This window comes from Oncorhynchus nerka, unplaced genomic scaffold (assembly GCF_034236695.1).
Source record: "Oncorhynchus nerka isolate Pitt River unplaced genomic scaffold, Oner_Uvic_2.0 unplaced_scaffold_62___fragment_2___debris, whole genome shotgun sequence".
Lineage (NCBI taxonomy): Eukaryota > Metazoa > Chordata > Actinopteri > Salmoniformes > Salmonidae > Oncorhynchus > Oncorhynchus nerka.
The window spans coordinates 87,963-102,427 of record NW_027039957.1 but is presented as its reverse complement, the minus strand read 5'-3'; the positions used below and the strand labels follow the sequence as shown (position 1 = coordinate 102,427).

General features: G+C 41.4%; 1 protein-coding gene across 1 annotated transcript in view; it reads left to right on the top strand.

Annotated features, from left to right (window-relative positions):
* The first annotated feature begins 769 nt into the window (after positions 1-769).
* The window catches only part of LOC115110315 (protein ELFN1-like), an 88,842-nt gene continuing 75,146 nt past the window's right edge, over positions 770-14,465 (top strand). Inside the window, exon 1 of the mRNA XM_029635857.2 lies at positions 770-1,118. The gene's annotated coding sequence lies outside the window, so the exon portion shown is untranslated. The remainder of the gene's footprint in view (positions 1,119-14,465) is intronic.

The following is a 14,465-nucleotide window of genomic DNA, read 5'->3' as shown; positions in this document are numbered from 1 at the left end:
TCACTCTGACAGACAAGCATCTGCAGCCTGGCCAGCCAGCCACACCGGTCATCCCCCATCCAGCCTACGTCACCATAGAGGACATCAGGCTGCACTCTCTATAAATCAAATGTAAGAGCTCTCATGGGCATCAACGGCTGCCAATATCCAGCTTCAGGAATTGAACGACCTGTGGTTGTTATGGCATGGCCCAAGTAATACTGGGTGGTCTTAATGTACAGTTCATTTCAACGTCTTTATATCAATTTCAATACATTTGTGTTTATATTTTGGAAAGCTATACCAGCTTATCTTTCTGCCAAGTTGACAAAATTAAGAAAAAATATGATGTAATTGATTTATAAAAAATATATACTAATTGCAAAACAGTGTCCCTTTAAGTATTTAGTCAAATAATGTGCCTCCGTTTGAATAAGTGGCATGTTTGCATACAAGTGAACCATGCCTATCAACATTATCTTGATGAAGTTCCACCATAGAACAAATATTTTTCTACATGAACATGTTGTGAGGACAGGTTAAATATGTAGGCCCTATGATATATATGGCTGATCTATACTATATTTAGAGGTGCAGTGGCACACTTCAACAAAAGGATTTACAATTACCCTTCAGACTGTGTTGAACTCCACCATTTATAGACTTGCGGTGACAAACAATCTTATTATGAGATTTATCTTCACCCCAACTGGGTTTGAGGATCAACATGCTTCTTCTCCTGTCTCATAGTTCTCCACTGAGCTTCCCAACTGAAATAATAACCCGCCGATTATGGTTAAAACGTGGTGTCAGCCCCGATATGATTGAAAAAATGAGCCCTGTCGCGGCATAATGGAAACTCCCGACTCCTGTTCGGAATACATAAAGGCAAGGAGTGAAAGAGATTTCGATCAGGGCTCTCTGGCTTGAATTAATCACTCACTGTTTAATGGATCTTTGAGGCTTGTGCTTGACGCAGTGAGGAGCTGCATTTCTTGTATTCCGAGACCAACAGGACCCTGGATTTTTCATCAGAAACCTGCTGCCTCCTTGAAAATGTCTTGGGGTTCATGGTGACATAGGGTTCCAGTTTTTGATCGGGAAAGGCTAGAGGGATTCTGCTCCGCTGTTGTAAGCAGGTACGCGCTTAAATGTTTCTGGTTAGTGGGGGAATGCTGTACTCTAATACGCTTCAATGCCGCAGTAGACACAATACGACTTAATTCTCTAACATATTCAACGTACACGTTGTAGTCGTGTCTTTAAATATCGGCACAGTACATTGAAAGTCAACGATGTAAAAGTGATTGCGTGTTATTAGCGAGAATAGTTTTCACACATGAGCCATATTCCAATGGCGACGTGTGTTAGCAACACATTGTAGCATATCACTTATCATTGAGTTAGCTGTAGAAAATGTAGACCTGGTTTGAAGTTGCATATGCATGCATAAAACTTAAACACATTTTGCACATGCCTTTATGATGACATGCATAGTTTAAGTGGTTTGGAATGTGTTTATTTTATCAGTGAACGAACAAATATAGGTATTTAAACTGTAGCACGTTAAAAATAATATTCACGTAGAGTGGTTTCTAAGTTATTTGATATAGCTAGGTTTATAATAATCTGTCCCATATAGAGAAATACACAACCATATTGACTAAATAGAAAATCAGGGTTGCCATCCTCCAAACATCTTTATCTGTTTATCTGTAAATGATCTCATTTAATGTTCATTGTATGTAATATGCAATTGGAATGCAAAAGTAAAAGGGACGCCAACATTGAAGTAGCCACTATTGTCTGAAATGCATTACAGCACCATGGACAGCGAACGGACCCTCTTTGCCGCTAGAGTTCGCCTTGAACCATAGAAGATATTTCTCTCATGGCTTCGCTTCATGGGGTTTCTGAGAATTATATGACAACTATGTTACTTTCCTATTTAATTAAATTATGAACAATTTGCTAAATGTACACTAGTGCGCAGATCCTTGCTGACGTCAAGGCGACACCTTATCGGATAATTTCTCAGAGGTCTTAAACGTTCAGAATTTGAGTTTGCGTGCAGGATTGTAGGTTACAGAATAAGCAACATACGGTATGACATCCAGAGTACAGCCCGGTGTGCTAGGCGCGCCAGGTCCGTGAGGACACGAGGAACTGACCCAGTCAACAGGGCTAATCTGTACTGGTGAGTCTACATGACATACCCTACAGTACACATAAATACTTAGCCTACTGTAACATATTGCTGCACCATGTGCAGTTAAACATCGCGGGTATAATTAATCGGTGACTATGTAGACTCTTAGTTGCATGCCTCTGAGCATGGTAATACATTTTGTAATTCATGTGAAATAAGGGTTTGTGACGTATATAAACACCCAGGCAGGCTAAGTTAGGGTATGGATTTATCCCTATAAAAGTGACATTAGATGATTGAATTATCTCAGAGATTCTGGATTGCAGTTGATTTTATTCAACGACTAAATATTTGTTTTTATCCTGTGATTCATATCCGTCGTCACATAATTCATACGGTTGAAGTCAGACCTATTCAAACAACAATATGACCCTCTATGGATATAGGCAGAGCTAGTGTATGGGGCAGGGGGTGCAGCCTTCATCTACTTGGTTGAATATAAGGCGTCTTTGCTATTCATCTTGTATGCAAATGTATATTGTATAGCCTAGGTAAATATTGTTTACAAATATTGTTGCAATATCTTTCTTACGCGTCTTTTTTTGTGCAAATCTTCTTTTTTTATTTTTCTTTTTTTTTCTATTTTTTTTACCAATATGCAAATATTGTATATTGCATTATTTTTGTGGATCAACTGCACCATTTGATGAATGTGTGGCATTGATAATGAAATTCTAAATTGATTCACGATATTGAGTAGGCCTTATTTGCATGAGTGCTGAGAAAGTGTGGTTCGCTTACAAAGGTTGCCATGACAAGAGCCTAATGCTCAGCTGATACTCAGCCAAACATATTACGACAACAGCTTGAGCTGTTGCGTATAGTGGCGCGTAAACCCTCGGCTTACACAGTTGACAAGTAAAATAAAAGGTATACTCATATGTTACGCGCTCACCTGGCACATGGCACATGTGCATTGTATCAATATGTTGAACGAAACATGTATACATAAAGACAGTAGGCTACGAAGACAATAATTAAAACCAATCTATGTTTTTTTCTTCCTATTGTTTTACCCCTCATTTCCATGACACCATTTACTTTCCACGTCTTTGTAAATAGTGGTGGGATGAGCAACCTAACTTGATGTTTGCAGCTAAACCGAGAGAGTTTTGACGATTTTAAAACATCCTCACAGTTTCATAGCTACTGTCGCTGGAGCTTTGCCTCACATTAGCATCCCGCATCTCCTTCTCCTGTCCCTGTCTTTCTTATCTTGATTATGCAGCTTGAAGATTGAGTCAGCTATTTTGTATGCAAGTTGCCTTAGCTTGGTTATTTGTGGAAGAGAGTGAGATCGTGCTGCGGATACTGAAAAGAATTACAGCTTCTCATGACCGCAAGGAGTGGAGGAGACGAAGCTGTCCTGATCGATATTGCCATTGGAAAAATACATACAGTACCTTCAGAAAGTATTCACACCCCTTGACGTTATTCCACATGTTGTGTTACAGCCTGAATTTAAAATGGATTACATTTTGATTTTGTGTCACAGGTCTACACACAATATCCCATCATGTCAAAGTGGAATTAGGTTTTTTGAAATGTTTACTAAGTAACGAAAATGAAAAGCTTGAGTCAATAAGTATTCAACCCCTTTGTTATGGCAAGGCTAAATACGTTCAGGAGTGAACATTTGCAATAATAGTGTTTAACATGATTTTGCACCCCACACATACAATTATCTGTAAAGTCCCTGAATCTGTGTTTGTGAATTTCAAACACCGATTCAACCACACAGACCAGGGAGGTTTTCCAATGGCTTGCAAAGAAGGGCACCTATTGGTAGAATAAAAGCAGACATTGAATATCCCTTTGATCATGATGAAATGATTAATTACACTTTGGATGGTGTATCAATACACCCAGTCACTACAAAGATACAGGCGTCCATCCTAACTCAGTTGCCGGAGAGGAAGGAAACCGCTCAGGGATTTCACCATGAGGCCAATGGTGATTTTAAAACAGTTACAGAGTTTAATGGCTGTGATAGGACAAAACTGAGGATGGATCAACAACAATGTAGTTAGTTCACAACACTAACCTAAATGACAGAGTTAAAAGAAGGAAGCCTGTACAGGATAAAATATTACAAAACATGCATTGTGTTTGCAACAAGGCACAAGTCGCAGTTGTAAATGAGAACTTGTTCTCATCTGGCCTACCTGGTTAAATAAAGGTGAAATAAATACATAAAACAAAACAAAAAACTCAAGTAAAACTGCAACAAAATGTGGCAAACAAATCAACTTTTTTTAATCCTCAATACAAAGCGTTATATTTGGGGCAAATCTAACACAAGAAATTCACTGGGTACCACTCTTCATATTTTCCAGCATGGTGGTGGCTGCATCATGTTATGGGTATGCTTGTGATCGCCAGGGTCTAAGGAGTTTTTTAGGATAAAAATAAACCGAATACAGCTATAAGCACAGGCAAAATCCTAGAGGAAAATCTGGTTCAGTCTGCTTTCCAACAGACACTGGGAGACAAATATACCTTTCAGCAGGACAATAACCTAAAATACCAGGCCAAATCTACACTGGAGTTGCTTACCAACACAACATCGAATATTCCTGAGTGGCCTAGTTACAGTTTTGACTTAAATCGGCATTAAAATCTATGGCTTGACTTGAAAATGTCTGTTCAGCCGAAATCAACACTCAACTTGACAGAGCTTGAAGAATTTAAAGAATAATAATGGGAAAACATTTTACAATCCAGGTGTGCAACGCACTTAGAGACTTACCCAGAAAGACTTACAGCTGTAATCGCCACCAATGGTGCTTCTACAAGGTATTGACTTAGGGGTGTGAATACTTATGTAAAGATAAAATATATATTTCATCCATTTTGAATTCAGGCTGAAACACAACAAAATGTGAAATAAGTCAGGGGGTATGAATACTTTCTGAAGACACTGTAAGTAGTGATGCTTATGATTATGATGATGAGGAGGAGGAGGATGATGATGAGTCTACTGGTGGTGATAGGTTGTCAATGTAGTTGTCGAACTAAAGTAAACTCGTGCATAACTTTGCGAAGACATAGTACCTTTAATCCGGCATGGTAACTGGTGATTTCCTGGACAAAGCAACAAAGCATTATTCTCTTGTTGGAAAAAAAGTGATAAAAAGTACTACACAATAAGGAATCATACTGAAGATGAACGAAAATATGAGGAGGCCTCTTGTAGGAGGCATCCATGCTTTGTTTCAGAATTGTTTGCAGTAGATGCACTGCATGTTGTAGATAAATTACCTAAGCATGACATACTGGCGTGCTCAAACCCAGATGCTCTGGGTAAATGGTTAACAATGTGTAAAGTGTAATCAAAGAGACCAGTCATGCTTTGTGGACAGAGCTAAGAAACATATGGTACAACAGCATGCCAAAATCTGCAGTTACAATACCACAATACTGTAGCAGCCCCAGCATCCATACGACATCAGTATCCTCCTCAATAGGGCCTCTTAGTGGAATGTCTTAAGCTTCTACAAACTCTACGCAGACGCAAGATTCGGTATTGCAATGTTGTTTTTCGTCACAAAAGGGGAAGCTCCTTGTAATACCTGAATATTGAGAGTGAGACATGCCTTATTTGACATGGAGAGGGGGGAAGCTAAAAAGGCTAGCTAGCCTGCTATGTTTTTATCCAGGCTAAAGTCATCTAGCCAGACCGCCAACTAAACTCGACAAAAAAAGAAACAGAACAGCATCCTCTCACTTTCAACTGTGTTTATCTTCAGCAAACTTAACATGTGTAAATATTTGTATGAACATAACAAGATTCAACAACTGAGGCATAAACTGCACAAGTTCCACAGATATGTCACCAACAGAAATTGAATACTGTGTCCCTGAACAAAGGGGGGGTCAAAATCAAAAGTAACTGTCAGTATCTGGTGTGGCCACCAGCTGCATGCAGTGCATCTCCTCCTCATGGACTGCACCAGATTTGGCCATTCTTGCTGTGAGATGTTACCCCACTGTTCCACCAAGGCACCTGCAAGTTCTCAGACATTTCTGGGGGAATGGCCCTAGCCCTCACCCTCCGATCCAACAGGTCCCAGACGGGCTCAATGGGATTGAGACCCGGGCTCTTCGCTGGCCATGGCAGAACACTGACATTCCTGTCTTGCAGGAAATCACGCACAAAATGAGCAGTCTGGCTGATGGCATTGTCATTCTGGATGGTCATGTCAGTATGAGCCTGCAGGAAGGGTACCACATGAGGGAGGAGGATGTCTTCCCTGTAATGCACAGCGTTGAGATTTCCTGCGATGATAACAATCTCAGTCCAATGATGCTGTGACACACCGCCCCAGACCATGTTCAAACCCTCCACCTCCAAATTGATCCCTCTCCAGAGTACCATCACCCCTGGTGAGACAAAACCGCGACTCGTCAGTGAAGAGCACTTTTTGCCTGTCCTGTCTGGTCCAGCGACGGTGGGTTTGTGTCCATAGGCAACGTTGTTGCCGGTGATGTCTTTTGAGGACCTGCCTTACAACAGGCCTACAATCCCTCAGTCCAGCCTCTCTCAGCCAATTGTGGACAGTCTGAGCACTGATGGTGGGATTGTGCATTCCTGGTGTAACTTGGGCCCTTGTTGTTTCCATTCTGTATCTGTCCCGCAGGTGTGATGTTCGGATGTACCAATCCTGTGCAGGTGTTGTTACACGTGGTCTGCCACTTCGAGGACGATCATCTGTCCCTCCTGTCTCCCTGTAGCGCTGTTTTATGCGTCTCACAGTACGGACATTGCAATTTATTGCGGACCTGGCCACATCTGCAGTCCTCATGCCTCCTTGCAGCTGCCTAAGGCACATTTATGCATATGAGCAGGGACCCCCATGTTCATGAATTGTTTGGTATGTATGGTGTATGGTTCATTGAACAAGCATGGGAAACAGTGTTTAAACCCTTTACAATGAAGATCTGTGAAGTTAATTGGATTTTTATGAATTATCTTTGAAAGACAGGGTCCTGAAAAAGGGACGTTTCTTTTTTTGTAGTAACCTTTTGGTGTTGGATTGGCAGCTGCGAGGACATGGAGTCCCATTTGGTCTAACCCAGAAGTGGGTTGGTGCTGCTGCGAGAGCATCAGTACGGGGCCTTGGCCTGAGGGACCATCATGCAGAGAAGCATAGGACCTGCAGCGATCACAGCCTCAATACAACACCAACGATCTTGTGAAGAGGTTAAGACCTGTTGGTATTAACCTCTTCATTTTTTTTCCATATTAATGTAGGGGGCATAATACCTTATGTGCTTTGCTTCATGTTTCATCTCATCTCATACAGATGAGGAATAGGATTAGGCCTGCTATGGAAAATAGATATCTGAGATGCTATCATGTCAAACATGTTACATGGCAGGATTATGAGAAGTTGTGTGCAATTGTGAAATGATCATCTTTCAAATTCAGACAAGATCATTAAATGGCACATGTGAGGGAAGTGTCTGTGGTGCTAATAAGATATCAGCTTGAAGTAGCACATGTGCTGCAATTCCTCCCTCTCCTTTGGGATAACAAGTATCCCACTGGGCACACTATGTCATTTCAACGTGGGTAATTGGGCCATATTTGGTTGAGATGTCGATCAATGAAATTACAACCTATATTCACCCATTCAAAAAGACAGCCAAAAGATAGTTGAATTTCCTATGTGTATTCACTCTGTGTATTCACTCTGTGTATTCACTTTGTGTATTCACTCTTCTTTCAACCATCTAAAAGCCCAACCAAATTCAAATGGAAAACAATGTCGGATTTGTGGTTTAGCTGTCACCCAAATGTCTATCCCTGTGCTTTCAACCATTATTTAAACCAATCATTACATTTGAAATCAACCAGAGCTTGAAACCCTAGGCCTATTGTATTGTCTATTTCTGGTTGAATTCTGGGTTGAAATGAAACGATTGCTGTTGATGACTTTTGCAAATGCTATATAGGCCTAAATAGCATCATTGATGATATACTGTAAGTGATCAAATATGCTCATGTTTCATTTGCTCTGTTAAAACCTACCTTATGGAATGACTTTGACAGCAACAGTGAATCTATTTAGTTTTAGATGTTAGAGCTCTCAACAATTATTCTCACAATAGCACATTGGCAATGGTCAGTGACACATATCTTAGGTTAACAGGGCTGGGCTTGGTTAACAACCTGGATGGGCTTGGTTAACAACCTGGATGGGCTTGGTTAACAACCTGGATGGGCTTGGTTAACAACCTGGATGGGCTTGGTTAACAACCTGGATGGGCTTGGTTAACAGGGCTGGGCTTGGTTAACAACCTGGATGGGCTTGGTTAACAACCTGGATGGGCTTGGTTAACAACCTGGATGGGCTTGGTTAACAGGGCTGGGCTTGGTTAACAACCTGGATGGGCTTGGTTAACAACCTGGATGGGCTTGGTTAACAGGGCTGGGCTTGGTTAACAACCTGGATGGGCTTGGTTAACAACCTGGATGGGCTTTGTTAACATCCTGGACGGGCTTGGTTAACAACCTGGATGGGCTTGGTTAACAACCTGGATGGGCTTGGTTAACAACCTGGATGGGCTTGGTTAACAACCTGGATGGGCTTGGTTAACAGGGCTGGGCTTGGTTAACAACCTGGATGGGCTTGGTTAACAACCTGGATGGGCTTGGTTAACATCCTGGACGGGCTTGGTTAACAACCTGGATGGGCTTGGTTAACAACCTGGATGGGCTTGGTTAACATCCTGGATGGGCTTGGTTAACAACCTGGATGGGCTTGGTTAACAACCTGGATGGGCTTGGTTAACAACCTGGCTGGGCTTGGTTAACAACCTGGATGGGCTTGGTTAACAACCTGGATGGGCTTGGTTAACAACCTGGATGGGCTAGGTTAACAACCTGGATGGGCTTGGTTAACAACCTGGCTGGGCTTGGTTAACAACCTGGATGGGCTTGGTTAACAACCTGGCTGGGCTTGGTTAACAACCTGGATGGGCTTGGTTAACAACCTGGATGGGCTTGGTTAACAACCTGGATGGGCTTGGTTAACAACCTGGATGGGCTTGGTTAACAACCTGGATGGGCTTGGTTAACAACCTGGATGGGAGAGCAAAGGGTCACTGAAGATATATCAATTCTCTTGTAGGACTTATTTATTTTCTGATAGTGGATATAGTGCTGAAGATATAACCTGTGTTCTAAAGGTGAACATGACATATATTTGAAAGGTGAACATTAAATATATTTTATGAAAGGTTTGCCCACGCTGATATTTGGTTACCATGATGACATAAACACCCTCAAAACAAGTTTCACCCTCAAAACAACCGCTTTGATGACTTTTCCAAATCCCATGTATTTTCCACGCAGATTCCATGTCACAATACGTTGACACATTCCATTGAAACAATTTTGATTCAACCAGTTTGTACCCAGTGGGATGTGCCTTTTGATAAATGTATCTCATTAACATAAATGATTGGTGACTGAAATTGTAAATGTTGACAGTGTTTAAAACCCCTCCATTATAGTCAACATCACACCCTGCCTCTTGTCATTTAAAGACAATGAACACTGTGACACAGGCATTGTACCACACTGTGGTGGCATATGCTAGACTGAGCCACAGTTCTGTAGTCAAACTGCATCCGTTTAAATTAAAGGTGAGATTCCAGTTTGCAAATCCCAACTGAAGAAACTGCGTAGTTCTATACTGTAAAACACAAGTTCAACATTTAATTGAAACATGGAGGGTCTATAAATGCCTCCGATTTGAAGGACATGTTTGTCATAAAGACATTGTCTGAATTGTATCTCGGGACAATTGATATCCAAAATAAAGTCTATTGACAGTCCCTGAGCATTCAGTGGCAAGAAACAATATGACTGAAGGTTGAGGACTTTCTGTATCTAATGGAGCCTGGAAATTGCAGATAAGCTGGAAATACAAAGCTGATGTCCTAAAGCTGGATGGTTGCCCTTGGGTCCTGTTGTATTTCAATTCTGCAAAGCAAAGATGGCACAATTGCCGAGATAGTATCTTTTAGAAAGCATACAAAATGGCATTCGCAAGCTTCACCTTGAATCAGCAGCTTGTTTGACTCATTAACTGTGTATGGCGTTTACTGAGCTGTGACTTGGACCCGTCTCAAGAAGAAATGTGTTGGCGTTTACTTAGGAGACTTTATTGAAGGTGGCAGAGATGGCCATTTAGATCCCGGATACATCTAGAAACTAATGGGACCAGATGATGCAAAGCATATTTTGTACTTGAGAAAAGTTTGCTTCCAGTGTCAGTTTCAGAGTGTTGTTGGGTTGACGATTAAGTGCTGTCTCCAGTTCACAAAGGTCGAATTTCCTCAAGATCACTGTTGTTTAAAAGCAGTCGAGCCCCTGATCATGCCGTACCACCCTGCTGAAGAAGAGTGTCCATGTGAAAAGGAGACAGATACATTATAATAGGAGTCTAATTGTTGAGAAGTTTTCCTACGCAGGGGTTGGCTCGGTTGGTTATTTTAATCAGTCACAACTCATATACGAGTGCACAAAGATGAAAATCGTTCTGGTGTGCCAGGCATGTAGTTCCTCAGCCTCATGCTGACTGATTTATGACGGAAGAAAACCTTTAGCAAACAAGCATCACACAAGTGGCACGGCAGCGAGGCATATTGAACGTCCCTCTCCCCCTCCCCCGTCCCCCTCTCCCTTGCCATCTTCTCTGCAAAGTAATTACAGGGCAGGGCTACAAAATACCACGGGGGCTGTATACCTGCAGGCTGCAGCACCGCACGGGTTGATGAATATCCTGCGCATGAGAACCCATTAAAACGGGCGATACATAACGGGTTTGTCAATGTGCTCACTTCAGAGGCTTTCTTATTGATCTGGCTTTATTGAGTGAGTGTACGAGAAACAGTATTTCCTTCACTGAATTACATACTCTTGGATGGCGGAATATGCATACGAGGCACACTGCAGAAATTCAGGGTGAAAGGTCAACCGCATAATACAGAGGAAAGATAAAGCAATGTATGTACATGCCAAGAAACTGTCAGAAATAGTAACAATAATAGCAAATGTATTCTATTAAAAACATATCCAATCAGGCATAACAACACAACATCATCTTTTTTGTTTACTTGTTTTAAAAACCTGTCAAAAACATTTTTTCTTCAATACGTTATACAGTTGTCCTACCAATACATTTACAAATGACATGAACATTGCCGTTTTGAAACAGCACACTGTCTGTGAAGTCTCTGGCCGAATACATTGTTTGTGTCCATGTGTTATGCATATCAGATGATAGGAAAAGCTAAAGAAGTTGAAGCCAAATATATTGATGTTGTTCATATTGTTTAGTTGTATAGCAAAATATGTGTTCCACTAGGTATGATGCTTGAGTCTATCATTCATGCTTAAGTGATTAGACTGGTTGCAAGGGGACTGGACACTACTGCAAAACGTGAGGTGAGATCAACGCACACACACACACACACACACACACACACACACACACACACACACACACACACACACACACACACACACACACACACACACACACACACACACACACACACACACACACACACACACACACACACACACACACACACACACTCATCAGCAACATCCTGATCAATGAAAAGGCTGGATACCAGTCACTTGAATTAGAACCTCTGTGAAATACAAAACCTCAGGAGTAAGACCCGCAAAGTCCAAATAATTCCGGTTCCTCTGTAGCTAAGAAATAAATTGTATGAATGTATTAAAGCTGCAATATGTGACTTTTTGACGTATAGAAATATGTGTCATAGATCTGTCATTCTCATTGAAAGCAAGTCTACGAAGCGGTAGATCTGTTCTATGTGCGCTATTTCGTTTTTGCGTCTTTTACTTTAGATCTTGTACACAAGCTTCGAACAGCTGAAAATATTATATTTTTGGTTGTGAAAAATCACAACGGTTTAGATGGTACAATGATTCTCTATACTATACTTGCTTGTTTTGTCACAAACTGAATTTAAGCAAATTTTAGCAACCACAAAAAAAGGTAAACTATCAGTAAGTCTTAAAAAAATGTACATTTAGAAATGCAGTGAATTTGCTATGTCTTACTTCAGGTAAATATATATATGTATATAAGTTTAAAACCCTTTAGATGAGATTGGATTCATAATAGTTTGATAATTACAATTGCATGTATGGTATGATGGTGTGCGAATCAGTAAACTGTAAATATATTATTTAATATAGTCTATTGTCTTTACAAAACAGCAGTCTCTCAGCAAGATCATGTAATAGATCATTAAGATAAACACTTGCCTACCCAGAGGGAGTTTCCATACAGAGTTCCATCACAGTGCAGGTGGGTGATTCACTTTGCAGTAATGACTGAGGTTCCGGCAGAGAGGTGAGTGTGCACTGCCCAACCCTGTGCTGCATGTTTTAACTATAGCCGCTTCAAGCCGTGGAAGTGCCAAACCCTCCTCACCATAATCAATATTTATCTCTCTCTCTCTTTGAATGTCAAGTGATCACATTGCCTCAGATCTGCCCCTGTGCATGCTAATGCTGTGGATAGATGCTTGTCTTTGCCTGAGAGAGATTCTATGATTGACAGTGCTTTCAGTATTTATGTGAATTATTAAGAGATCAAATGCAATATGAAATCCATGCAATAGCACATGTCTTTGTGGTGTTCAGTATGGATCTATATGTGTGGGCTTTTGATGATACACACCCTGTAAAACAATTGGTAGTTGTTTTTTATGATGCAGAGCATTACTCCCATTGGTATGTACAGCCAAACAGCTGAGACAACAGGTATGTTTTAAAAAGTGAAGAAGTGAAGTCAATGGAACAGGTGGGATTTGATGGAGACAGCCACACTGCCATCTGCAATGAAATACTTCCTGCCTCTTGGAATGGATTGTCTAATGCCCTGCTTATCTAATTAATAACGTGCTTGTCTGCTAAACAGACATGGAAAAGTTGACAAAACATGAACGTTACACACTGTAATTCTGTCAATTCTACCGTGGGAAATCAAGAGAGCGAAGGAGAAACCGAATTGAAAGGAACTCATTGCCTTAGAGAAATAGTCCAAATTGGCGCTGCCGCAGCACGGCAGCAGACAGGCGCAGCACTATTCCCCCCCTTTTGATATCACGTAGCTGCACTCCCACCTATATGTAAGGCTGATTTACACACGTTGAGTATGGCTTGTTTATCAGGACAAATTATGCTTCCGCCCCATCTGACAAATCCCAACGGGTTATTCTTGCAACCTCCGTTTTGCATCTTTGCACGGCCACATCGCTGATGGGTAATCTGGCGCCTGTGGCTATGAAGAAAACACTCTCCCTTTGATTTCAGAAGATTTCTTATCTCCCCCGTCGTCAGGGAATGACAGGTAATGCTTTACCCATGAGGGGTCGTAGACAGAAGATTGACTTAGTTCGTTGCCCTGCACGTTGAAGTGCCAACAGAGGAATTCAAGGATAACTCCGGGACATTAAAAGTCAGGAGGTTTCAAAGATGTTGATTCCTTGGGGACAAAACAACGTTATTTTACCCTTCCTCCATGAAGCTGTGCCACATCAAGGTCTCTGACATCTTAATATGAATCGTGTGATTTGCTATATTTAAAGAGTTGCAGTTGATCCTAGATGGAACACATCCCTTTTGTATCATAGTGTTTTATTATCAGTTAAGCATTTCACTGGATTCGTGTGATGCGTTTTCCTAATGAAGAGTAATGCTACACAGGTGGCTGTTGGTGATGAACCATTTCATCCAATGGCAAATGCTTGATACCTCCAAAAGGCCACCGTGCGGCTGTCGAGGCAGAGTGCTTTAATCTGGCAAAAAAAAAGAGAATAAATCATCAACATCTGCTGTGCGAGGGTTAAGCCCAGCATCTGTTAAATTACTGGGAGCCCTCTGGTGTAGAAGGTCTAAGTGGGTTTCCCTCTCTCTTAAAAATGGATCCCCAAACAAAACAAAACTATGATTCGTGAATATTAATTTGGAGCACCATCAATAGTGTCTGTCCCGGGGTCCAGTGAGGTGTTTGGATGGGCGTGTGGCTAGATGAGCACCCCTCTGATGGATGAGGTGAGGTAGGAGACATGGCAGTGAACAGTGGTGACAGTGCCACTAGAGCCAAGCCATCATCAGTCATAGGTAATGTGAGCAGGGTTAGTGAAGCATGTTGAGCCTCTAAGAGCAACCTTTGACCTCAGACATAGCATCAGTAACCACAGTGTCACACCAGACGAG